Source organism: Theropithecus gelada, chromosome 6 (assembly GCF_003255815.1).
Source record: "Theropithecus gelada isolate Dixy chromosome 6, Tgel_1.0, whole genome shotgun sequence".
Lineage (NCBI taxonomy): Eukaryota > Metazoa > Chordata > Mammalia > Primates > Cercopithecidae > Theropithecus > Theropithecus gelada.
The window spans coordinates 133,605,749-133,618,625 of NC_037673.1; the positions used below are offsets into that span (position 1 = coordinate 133,605,749).

The 12,877-nt window shown below is 42.9% G+C and overlaps 1 protein-coding gene across 2 annotated transcripts in view; it reads right to left on the reverse strand.

Moving 5' to 3' along the window:
- Positions 1-12,877, reverse strand: part of SPOCK1 (SPARC (osteonectin), cwcv and kazal like domains proteoglycan 1) — a 510,364-nt gene that overhangs the window by 243,916 nt on the left and 253,571 nt on the right. The gene's annotated exons all lie outside the window — the stretch shown is intronic.

Sequence of the window (12,877 nt, forward strand, 5' to 3'; positions counted from 1 at the left end):
TAAATCAGAAAAAGTGGGAATCACTTTAGTGCACGCACCTACTAAATAATAAGAGAATGGTTAAGAGTCATTTCATGAAGTTTGCTTCTGAGGTGTTTTTCCCCTAACTAATGATGCCACGGAGATTCCAACTTCCTGCAACACTCTAACATTATAAAAGATGCTAAACAAACTTACTCTCCAAGGGAGAGGCTGATTCTTTGCAAAGAAGAACAGCATAGCTCAGCACTGTTTGTTAAGTTCAGCCTCCCTGTGGCTTTGCCACAACTTTTCTACAGGGAAATTAACAAGAAAAGCTCTCAGCTTAATATATTACTGGAACTTGTCTACAAGCTTATTAGGAAGGAGAAATCATAGGGAAATACAGTCCGTCACTGGATGTCTCCAATATAAATCTGGAAAATGGTAAGACACTCAACAGACAGAGGATTGCTTGCCATGTAGGCAGGGTATACACATACGTTGTGACTTAATTTACATTTAGCCAGGTTCTTCCTTGGAGTAAGTGACATGCTTTCAAGGTACAGACTCCAAAGTTGGGGTCCATAAGGAGAAAACAGCCAAACAGAAATCCTTAAAGAATGTTAGCTGGGAAAGGAAACTGCTGTGAAATCAAAATGCCAGTTCATACCTGATTCCCAAAGTACCTACCTACATGCAGATTTCACAACCAGGTAGGAACTTGAAAAAGCATCACCGATCAACCTGAAAGTAGCAAGCTGAAATTCAGAAGCTAACTCTATTGAACTTAATAAAACGGAAACCTCATACACATGGCTTCATGAAGGTGTCTAAGCCTCTGCCAGATTCCTCTTCCCAGTTAAAAAAAATTGTTACTTCTAACTGTTTAATAACAAGAAGAAAATCCCCAGGGAGACCCGCAGGCAGCATGGGAGCCTTGTCCTTCTCACAGGCTGCTACAATGACCTGGGAAGACAATTAGCCAGGCTTCCTCCCGCACTCCAGGTCTATGTTTTAATGGCTTCAATCACAGGGGGCTGGAAGCACAGGTCCAGCCCAATTTAATAGGCAGTCATTCACTTGCGGTACATTTCAAGTGTAAAATAGCTCACTTCATTTTCTTGGTTCCTGTTTATGCTTCTAAAGTTACTCTTGGAGAGAAGATTAAGCACCGTTCTCCCCGAGAGCATGAAAGCCCTTCATGCTCAATCTCTTTGCAGGACTACATATTGAAATACATCCACCAAGCCAGCCCAAGGGCCGCACATAGGAAACCCAGGTGCTCCTGAAATGGGCCATCCCCAGAAAAGCCAGTACAAGAGCAGAGCATGACAAGAGTTAGACTTCAATGGCCAAGTGCAGACCTGGGCTCAGGTTCCATCTCTACCATTTTCTGGTTGGATGATCTTGAACGAATTAACTGCTCTGAGCCTCACTTTTAGTCATTATGAAAAATGGAGACAGTAAATGCAACTACCTCATAGAGGTTTCTGCAGAAATAAAATAGGATAATGTTTACAAAGCTTGGTAAAGTAACTGTCACACAGTACACACACAAAATTGTTAGCTATTGTCATCAATGTCTTCATTAAGTACTAATGGGTATTAAAGAACTTTCAAGTTTCACTCAACCCCTACTCAGGTGTTACCTACAACTATTTCCCCACACAGAACCTTCCCTAAATGGATCCAACATGTTCACCCATACTCAAACACTAACTTAGACCTTCCGCACTCTCAAACGCTAGGGCACGCCACACAATGCCTCAACATACACATTTGATGTAGCAGTGGTTCTTCACTTGAGCATCCTTTAGAATCACCTGGAAGGCTTGTGAAAACACAGGTTTCTGACTCTGTCATCAGAGGTGCTGATTCAGCATGTCTGAGGTGGAGCCGCAAAATTGACATGTCTAATACTGTTGGTACAGGAATCACATTTTGAGGACCACCGTGCTAAAGAAAGGAGAAAGAGAAGCCAACTTCAAGAACTGAGAAAGGAATATGTGGAAACAAAAGCTTCTTGTGAGATGCTCAGAACCAGGAGTCCAGCCCCTGAGGACACTAGGAGGTCTCACCTCAGCGAAGTCTCCTGGTGCAGGCAGCCTTCTTTCCACTTGGAGCCAGCCTTACCAGGCTCCTGGATCTTGGACTGTTGGGCTGATGCAAGGCCACAACCTAACAGGGACATCCATACCCAACCTAAACCCTGAAAAGAGGTGGGGTTTTTGAAACAAGACTATCAGTGAACTGCACACCCTCCTGCTCAATTATCATCTCTTCCTCCTCTGTGTTAAAGCAATTCTGCAGCACAATGATTCTTCACAGGGAGATTGATGGGCATCTTTCATGCTAATTTATTCTGGAGTTGGGAAGCCTTTATTTCCTCATGTCATGAAGAAAATGATGGCAGACATTTCCAGTAGAAATGCCACTGCATTCTTTATAATGTCATTCAGCTGCTGCCAGAATTAAACTATTGACCAAATTAATCTGTTTACCACACACGTTGTGGCTTGATCTCCTTGCCCCGAGGGCTGAAGCATCATGCTGCAAAGGCATCCACATTTATTCTCAGTAAGTGATGCTAGATTGCAAAGTGCCATGCATGCAGGCTGGGTCTTTAATGCCATGGAAGCCCCCAGAGGCCACCTCATCTTCCACTGTGCTTTACCCACTTCAAACCACCCCCTACCTCCTTCAGGGTTAAGTCCAAACCCCTCAACATGGCTGATGAACCCCGTATGATCAGACTCTCATTTTCACAACTTCCAATCGCCTCTGGTCTCACTCTCTACACCCTAGGGAACCCCTACCCACAGGCTCAGGACTTGCCCATCTCTGGGCCTTTGCACAGGTTGTTCCCTCTGCCTGGAAGATGGCCCTCCCCTGCTTTCTCTAGATGTTTATTTTCTACCTGTCCTTCATTCAGTTTAAGTATAACTACTGTGTGCCCTGTAGTATCTTATACCTCACATGTTACAGCAATCATGTTGCTGATAATTATTCGTATTCAGATTATAAGCTTTGTGAGGCCAAGAGCCATATCTAATAAAGTACCTAATAAAAGACATGATATAACAGGTGCTCAACAAATATTTATAAATGAATGCATGGATAGCTAGCTCTGACAACTCCCTCTTTCAACTCCCTCTGTTATCCATCTGCAAAATGAAGAATTTTGACTAATGATTTCTAACAAGGTTTGTGACTAGGGGACAAAACAGGGGCTCCAGAGAAGCTGCAAGAAATGAAGTTCAAAGCATGCAGGGAATCAGAAGACCCTACTCCAGGACCTTTCTGTCTTTTGTGAACTACAGTACTTTTCCCTCAGTTTTAAGGCAGTGCAACGGCAATACTCCTCAAAGCATGGACCCCGAAATCCTGAGGTTGCAAGGAAGTGCTTCAACATCTATTGTAGAAAGCAAGGAGTAGGCCAGTCTTAGAAACTGTACCTTAATCCATTTTATGTACTATGTTTTAGGTAAGAGTTCATTTGGAAGAAAAGTAGATTTTGCTGCTTACGAAAAAGAAATTTGAAAGCATGAGCTGAACTGGTCACCGAATTAGGATTTAAAGCACATCATGATCAGAGGGTCATGAAATCCTGATAATCCTCTGGCTCTGGTATGCTCGAAACAGATAAGTCTTTGAGAATTTGGCATCTCTTGCCCAACTCACTACCAGGCATTGAGAATTGCAAAGGAGCCTAAAAGCCTTCTACTCTGGTGAAAAGAACAAAGCTTATTACACAGCAAAGTCTATACAGTAAGGAAACACAGGGAATAACGCATATTCAATAATTCTCTTCGAAGAAAGGTCATAGCTTCAGATCAGACCCTGGGGCTTTGCAAACAAAGATGAGGGCAAGTTATCATAGGAACAAAGGGAACAGCCAACAGTGCCAGTAACTCCGCCTACAGACCACCAAAGCAGATTTGTGCCATAAGCTTGTGCCTCTTAGACCCTTCCCTCCTCTGAATCTTTCTTGTCCTATTCCTTGGGGCCTCATGTGAGACAGATACATCTATGAAGAAGAACCACAAAACTCTGTGATCTGGACATTTCCTCATCCATATCCAATGCAGAAAAAGTGTAAATACCCTTTCTTTAATAAAGCGAATGAGCCCAAATATGCAATGATGAGTAAACAAAACCTGTTTCTTTTTCTTTGCATTTTCTCCTCTTCATTTATCTGTAAACAGGAATACATGGCTTTCTGACCAATGCCAGTTGACTTGAGCATCCCTGAATGACTGAAGCCCCAGTACTCATACATCATACATGGTTGGTACAACTGCAGAGAGGGCTTCAGCCAACATGAATGACCAAGGAGGCTGTCACTGTACACAGTTTGTAAAGATGGCTCCCAAGCCACAGGGTAAGCCTTAACCAACCAAGTGAGACTTCAGACTGAACACAGAAGTGAATCACAAAAGGACTTCTTTCCAAGACCCACCCACTATGAGACTTAAAAAACTAATCATCAGCCAGATGCAGTGGCTCATGCCTGTAATGCCAGCACTTTGGGAGGCTGAAGTGGGTGGATCACTTGAGGCCAGGAATTTGAGACCAGCCTGGCCAACATGGTGAAACTCCATCTCTACTAAAAATACAAAAAATTTAGCTGGGTGTGGTGGTGTGTGCCTATAGTCCCAGTTACTTGGGAGGCTGAGGCATAAGAATCATTTGAACCCAGGAGGCAAAGGTTGCAGTGAGCAGAGATCTGGCCACTGCACTCCAGCCTGGGTGACACAGAATCTGCCTCAAAACAAACAAAAAAAAAGAAAGAAAGAAAGAAAAAAAAAAAACTAATCATCTTCTCAAAATATTGCTTGAATGTTACTTAGGTGGAATTGCAGTACAAAATTGCAAAATTTTAAAAATCACCCCCAAGAACATTTTAAATATGTGTTGCTGAGGGGCAGAAAGCATGTACAAATATAATATTTTCAGTTTAATTACTACATAGTAGCTCTTACCCAAATAATGAATTTACCTTGGAGCATGTCAGAATTTAGGAACAATCTAAATATACTTCTGCAATCCCGCATTGGTCTTGATTCATGAACTTGTTAGAACTTACCCTGGGTGGCTTTCAGTAACCAGATGAGCTCATGTACTGCAAATACAGGTGCTGGGAGCAACCAGGGCTGCCCACGCCAGGCCTTCTTAAATTCTGATTGGGGGAATTTGTGGTCAGACTGGAGCTGTTCCTGGAAAAGCATCATCCCCACTAGACATGCAATGGGAATCTTAAACCCACCTTGTCTGGGATACAACAGGAAACTTACAGACACAATCAAATGATGAACTGATTTTTGCCTTTCCATTTATAGTTAAGAACAGTAAGATAAAGGGGAGAAGAAAAGAAAATAATGTATGTTGATCCTGGCGAAAGTGTGAATTGGGACATGTGAATGCATGTGAAGCAAACTCAATGTGAACTAGCTCAGCCAAGGAACACACCTCCCTAGCTCATCAAAACAAAGAGCTAAAAGCAGGGCTGGTCTCAAGGATGACTGGTACCAGGGGCTAGCCCAGTACCAGGTCCTAGAGACACCTCTGGTAGCTCTCAGGCCCCCAGTCATGCCTTTTGATCAGGAGACAGACTCTATGCGAAGATGACACTCTCACTTGAATCACAAGATTAGGCAAGAGGAGAGACACATCTGCTAGAAAGGTGGATGGCTAAGGTCTGGTCAGACCAAACAACAGATGTCCATAACAGGGGGCTCAGACGAGAGATGTATTAAGCTAAGAGCAGCCTTGTCACTGTGCTGCAGAGTGCAGTCCCCAGCCTTTTTGGCACCAGGGACTGGTTTCGTGGAAGCAAATTTTTCCACAGACCAGGAGGTGGGGTGGGGGAAAAGGGGTGCACAGAGATGGTTTCAGGATGAAACCGTTCCAGCTCAGATCATCAGGCATTAGATTCTCATAAGGAGTGCACAACCTAGGTCCCTCACATGTACAGCTCACAATAGGGTTCGTACTCCTATGAGAATCTAATGCCGCAGCTGATCTGACAGGAGGCAGAGCTCAGGCAGTAAGGCTCACTCGCCTGGCTGCTCACCTCCTGCTGTGCAGCCCATGGGTAGGGGACCCCTGCTGTAGAGTAGTAGACAATGAAGGCAGCCTTTGACCTCTGAAGGAAAGGCAATGCAAGACTCGCCCATGCTCCACTCTTAACAAAAGGGGCTAGTCAGAGACAAGATTGGATATTCTGGAAACTAAGCTCTCCCCATCTTTCTTTATATGCAAACATCTACTGGCAACCACCTAATATCAACTCAGAGCCACTGAGCGCACATAAGATGCATGTTTGGTTATAGTCTCTTGGGTAGCTAACTTCTTAAACTTTGTGCAAGAGCCTTGTCTCAAACCAATAGCATCCCTGCAGAAAGGCAGACCCAGCAAGTCAAAGACATTCACACCCAAGGACTTGAGGATTCTCCTTGGAAAGAAAAATCGTGCCGTCAGCTTCCTGCAAAATGAATGACAGGAGGAACAAGTGAGAGCAAAACAAAACACCACAGCCTGGGCTGTCTATTAAAAAGCAAATACTCATAGGTAATGTTTATTTTATTATTTGTGCTTATTTGGAAATTTTAAACACAATGAATCTTTACTACTTCTTTAAGAAGAAAAGTAAAACTTCATTTTAAAAAAATATATAACATCAGAATTAAGCTGATATGTATTAAATTATTTCCTATGTATCTACCAACTTTGGGGATAGGAATTTCAGATGTCACATTGTTTAGTCCTTTTCTATATTCTTTTCTGAAAATATTATAGTAGGACCAGTTTGATCATTTTTAATACTTTCAAAATATAGTAAGCCTGATCACATCATATTTTTACTGAATTTTTTATTGAGATCATTATGGATTCATACGCAGTTGTAAGAAATAATTCAGAGACATCCCATTTTCCTTTACCCAACCTACTCAGAAAGTGACTTCTTGTAAAACTAAGTACAATATCACAATCAGGATATTGATGGATAAAATTCAATTTTATTCAGATTTTCTCAACTGTACTCACACTATTTGCGTATGTGTGTGTATGTATGCCTAGTTCCACATAATTCCATCACATGTATACCTTCCTGTATCCACTACCATGGTCAAATACAAAACAGTTCCATCAGCACAAGGATCCCTGGTGTCACCCTCTTTTTTTTTTTTTTTTTTTTTTTTTTGGAGATGGAGTCTCACTCTTGTCCCTCAGGATGGAGTACAATGATGTGATCTCGGCTCACTGTAACCTCCACCTTCCCAGGTTCAAGTGATTCTCCTGCTTCAGCCTCCTGAGTAGCTGAGATTACAGGCATGCACCACCACAACCAGCTAATTTTTGTATTTTTAGTAGAGACAGGGTGTCACCATCTTGGCCAGGCTGGTCTCAAACTCCTGTCCTCAGGTGATCAAGACCTGTCTCAGCCTCCCAAAGTGCTGGGATTAAGGCGTGAGCCACTGCACCTGGCTAGTGTCACCCTTTTATAACATACCCACCTTCCTGCTGACCCTGCCCCCTTGATCCCCTACTATCCCTAACCCCTGGCAACTACCAATCTTTTCTCCATTTCTAAAATGTGGGCATTTCAAAAATATTATATAACTACACAGTCTATAACATTGTGGGGACTGACTTTTCACTCAGCAAAATTTCCTGGAGATTCACCCAGGATGTTGCATGTATCAGCAGTGCATTCCTTTACTATTGCAAAGTACTATTCCATGGTTTGGATATGCTATAGTTGGTTTAGCCACTCACTCACTGAAGGACCTCTGGCCTGATTCCAGATTGTAGCTATTATAAACAAAGCTGCTATAAACATTCATGTGCAGGTTCTTACATGAATATACATTTTCATTTCTCTGGGATAAATGCCCAAGAGTGCAATTGCTGTACTCTATGGTACTAGTATTCCACAGTGACTGTGTCACTTTACATTCCCACCAGGTACGTATGAGTGATTCAGTTTCTCCACAACCTTGCCAGCACTGGGTGTTGCCACTATTTTTCAGTTTAGCCATTCTGATAGGTGTCTAGTGGTATACCATTGTTATACTTTAACTTGCATTTCCCTGATGATGGTGAACATCATTTCATGTTCTTATATGCCATCTGTATATTCTCCTTGGTGAATGTCTCTTCATGTCTTTTACTTATCTCAAATTGGCTTGTTTCTTCACTCTTGAGTTTTAAGAGTTCTTTACGTATTCTCAACATTTGCCCTCTGTAAGATATGTGATTTGCAAATATTTTCCAGTATAGTTTGTCTTTTAACTTAACAGAGTTTTTCACCCAGCACAAGTTTTTTTTTTTTTAATTTTTTAATAAGTCCAGTTTACCAAACTTTCCTTTTGTGAATCAGGTTTTTGGTGTCAAGTCTGAATTCTTTGTCTAGTCCTAAATCCTGAAGATTTTTAATGTTTTTTCCTAAAAGTTGTATAGTTTTAAATTTTACATTTAAGTTCATGACACATTTTGAGTGAATTTCTGTCTATGGATGAGGCTTCAGTCCAGATTCGTTTCTTTGCCTATGAATGTCCAGCTGCTCCTGCACCACTTATTCGAAAGGCTGTCTTTTCTCCCTTGAATGGCACCTTTGTCAAAAAGCAGTTGAGCATATTTACCTGGCTCTATTTCTGGGTTATCTGTTCTGTTCCACGAATCCATGTGTCTATCCCCCTGCCAGTACCACACTGTCTTGATTACTGTAGCTATATAGTAAGCCTTAAAATCAGGTAGAGTGATTCCTCCTACTTTATTCTTCTTTGTCAAAATCGCTTTAGCTATTCTAGGGTCTGTGCTTTTCCATATAAATTTTCAGAATAACCTTATCTGTGTTTACAAAAAACCTTGCTGCAATTTTGATAGGAATTTCATTGAACCTGTATATCAATTTGGAGAAAATGAACATCTTTACCATGTTAAGTCTCCAAATCCATAAACAACATATGTCTTTCTATTCATTCAGGTCTTCTTTGATTTCTATCATCAGTGTTTTTTTTACTGTAAGTATAACACAATTTGTATTTGTCAATTGAAATAGATGTGTTATTCTGCACTATCATGGATGGAGGGAAGATCTTTGTCTTAGGCTACATGGAACATACAGTGGCAGCTCCCAGTCCTGCTCATCATATTTGCCCACTTGGACACCGTTATAGACCTGCATCAGTGTTTGATAATATTCAGAATACCGATCCTAAATATCAGCAGTCCTCAACCTGTTTGGCACCAGGGACTGGTTTCATGGGAGACAGTTTTTCCAGGGACCAGGGGAGGAACAGGCAGGGATGGTTTCAGGATGATTCGAGTACATTATATTTATTGTATACTTTATTTCTATTATTACATTTGTATGAAACAATTATACAACTCACCATAATGTAGAATCAGTGGGAGCCCTGAGCTTACTTTCCTGAATCTAGATGGTTCCATCTGGGGGTGACGGGAGACAGTGACAGATTATCACGCATTAGATCCTCATAAGGAGCACACAACCTAGATCCCTCACATGTGCAGTTCACAACAGTGTTCAACCTCCTATGAGAATCTAATGCTGCTGCTGATCTGACAGGAGGTGGAGCTCAGGTGGTAATGCAAGCAATGGGGAGCGACTGTAAATACAGATAAAGCTTTGCTTGCTCACCTGCTGCTCACCCCCTGCTGTGTAGTCCAGTTCCTAATAGACCATGGACCACTACTAGTCCATGACCTGGGGATTGTCTTAAGTGTGCATCTAAATATTTCTTTTTCTTTGGAGTAATTATGATATTAACTTTAATTTTCACATATTCATTGTTAGTATGAGCATATTCACTTTTTTTTCTTTTTTGTTATTGATCTTGTATCCTGTGACTTTGCTGATCTCACTTACTGATTCTAGGAGGATTTATTTCCTATTTAAAAAAATTCCTTGGGATTTACTACACAACCATGTCATCTGCCAATAGGCGCAGCTTTATTTCTTCTGGTGCCTTTTATTTTGTTTTCTTGCCTTACTGCAGTGACCACAATTTCCAGTACTATGATGAATAAGAGTGGTGAGAGCAGACATTCTTGCCTCATTCTTCAAGGCAAAGGGTTTCCTCCAACTAGGCCATCTGGTGTCATCTGGCTGGAAAGGACAGTCTGAGGCCCATGAGGATGAGAAGACATCCTGAGTGTCCTCTGCCAGTGTCCCCAGCTGCCCAGTGTCTCTGGGTAGGGAAAAGGAGTCTTGGGCTCACAGGGATAAAGAGGCTTCCCATACCAGGCCACTCATTGTGGGGCCTGTTCTGCTGATGGCCCCCAGACACTGTGGTCTCTCTCAGTAGGATTCTCAAGCTCAGCAGGGAGGCCAGTATTTCCCTTAGCCTCTTACCCAGGTGCTGGGTTCAGCCTCTTACCCTGCTGGGGCTGCTTTCTTCTGCTGGGTGGTGGGTCAGGAAACACCATGCCTGGGCCACCTTCTCCTGCTGGGCAAGGGGAGTACAAAGATGCCCTGCTGCTGCATTGCCTGTCCAGCACTGGACTCCCAAACCATCTCACCTTCTTCTTGCCACTTTCATCATTATCTTTTGGTTGCCTCTTGTGCTATTTCCAGCGTTTATCATCATATTTAACAGAGAAGAGCAGAAAGAAACAAGTCTATACCATCTTGCCCAGGCCATAAATCACATCAAATCCCATTATATCTTTTTAAAAGTTAGGGTGAGTGAAAGATTTCTTTCAATACAATTCTAAATAATATATGTAGATGCTGGTCCCTACAGGAAACAGACCTTAATTCCTACCCTCCTCCCCTTGAGGCTGGGCTGGGGTTAGTGACTTGCCCCCAAAGAAGAGTAGGGAAAGGGGAAATCATGGATTTACAGAGAGGCAGCCTGAAAAACACCATGTTCACCAACTGATCGAAGTCTGGAGTTTAATTAATTAGCGATGTACTAATGTGTTTCTTAGGTTTGACAATTACTAAATACCAAACATTCTTCCAACAAAAATCGCTCATCAGAGAGATGAACATCTTACAACACTGACATTAAAGCGTTTTTGCCTAAATATTGCTGACCTGGAAGTGCCTCACTGAGCACATATTATTTCATCTCAGAGACAGTACTGCTACCAAAATGACCAAACCAAGTACATGCTTTGTGCCTGCTCCTTCTAGTGGGCAATGACCCGGGCACCAGACATTTGGGGCTGAATCACTGGCAAAGTGGGAGCTGAAGCTCCCAGGAAGATCTAGCATCACTTAGTCTTTCCTGCATGGGTTTTTTGATGTAGGATGTTGTAAGGAATGCTGAATACTGCTCCTAAAATATCCAGGCCAGGGAGCCATGGCCAAGTCCTCTGACCCGTTGGATGGCAAGTGTAAACCTTGAGAGGGAGTGTGTCACCTAGAGAGACAGGGTAAATGGGTGTTATGTTCAGATTACCTTATGGTCATCAGGAAAAGCAATGTGGCTGGTATTCATTACCCACTCATGAGCCATAAGTAGAACCTCTGTAAAATAACTGCACCCAAAACCTTCACGCCTTATTTCAACCACTAGTTTCAACCTGACTCCTGGTAATACCAATGATCACAGGCGCTGACAAGGAAAACATGCCCAGATAAAGTGTGGCTACATGTTAGAGAAATGAGTATGGGCAGAAAGATGCCTACGTTTGGAGGCATGAATACAAGTGAAGTGCTGGTGGGTATACATACTTGTGTGAACAGGTAGATGCATATGTCTGTGTGAAAACACTGCTCTGTGTGAAGATTTTCAACAGGTATCTGGGTGTGGGTGCCACAGTATGACAGACAAGTGAGAACTACAAAGTGTGTGTGTTTATACATAAGAGTAGTACAGCTATGACCACTAGGAGTACGGAGAAATGAAACTATGCTAACATTTCGCAAGTCCATCATCATGCTCAGACACAGGCAGGAAGAGCCTCCACTCTGTGCCTCATCTGACTGTGTCCCTCCCAGGGTGGTGGGGATTCTGTAGGGCTTAGAAAAAAAGTCCAGCCAGAGCTCATGCTTTGCCTTTCCAGCCCATGTCCTTGGTCCCTGAGATCCCAGAATTTTCTGGCCAAATGGCCCTGAGCCACCTTCCACGGCTATCTGGCCTATCCTCCAGGTCTATCCTTTTGAGGTGGCCTGAGCTGCCAGTGAGGGCCCTCTAGGCCCAGGAGAGGCCACAGGGCAGTGGTTTGCAATGAGGAGGGAGTTACGATCAGCACGTTGCTGGCTGCCTGCCAGCATGCACACCAGGCCCTTCATGGAGTAGGATGAAGCCAATGGTGGTCAGCGAACGGGAGCTCTTTTCATGCAGCCACACCCCAAGCATTATCATGGTTAACTTGCCAAGGAAGGAGGAAAGAACACATGTTACTGTTTAACAGTGGGTTAGCCCGATTTATAATTTAGTTATTTAGACAGGAGGTATGTGAGCCTCTGCTTAAATTCTCCCTGTAGGCCCCACAAATGTTAGAGGCAGGCTGTGCATAGATGTACATAAGAGTATGCTTGCCCAGGCTTCTTTGAGTTCTACCAAACCTAGTCTCCAGCCCTTAGGTCCTGAGGCACAGAGATGTAGACTGGGGCTGTGGTCATATCTGACCTGGATTGGGGAGGGAATCGTTTAGAATCAGCTCATACAAGTACACACCCTGCAGACCCTAAAAACTGGTTCCTTTCCCTTATCGATTCCCCACTGGTCACACACATAGATGCACAGCAGGAAAACATCTACTGAGCACAGAAATATGTCAGGCCTGGGAGTTTCCTGAACTGGACAAGATACCTTAATATAATGAAGAGCTCGTTTCAGCAAACTATACTTGGTCACTGGTAATCCCGTAGCACCCTCACAGCCCCCAACCAACACCATTCAGATCTAATTACTCTGGGGTGAGGACCAATGCA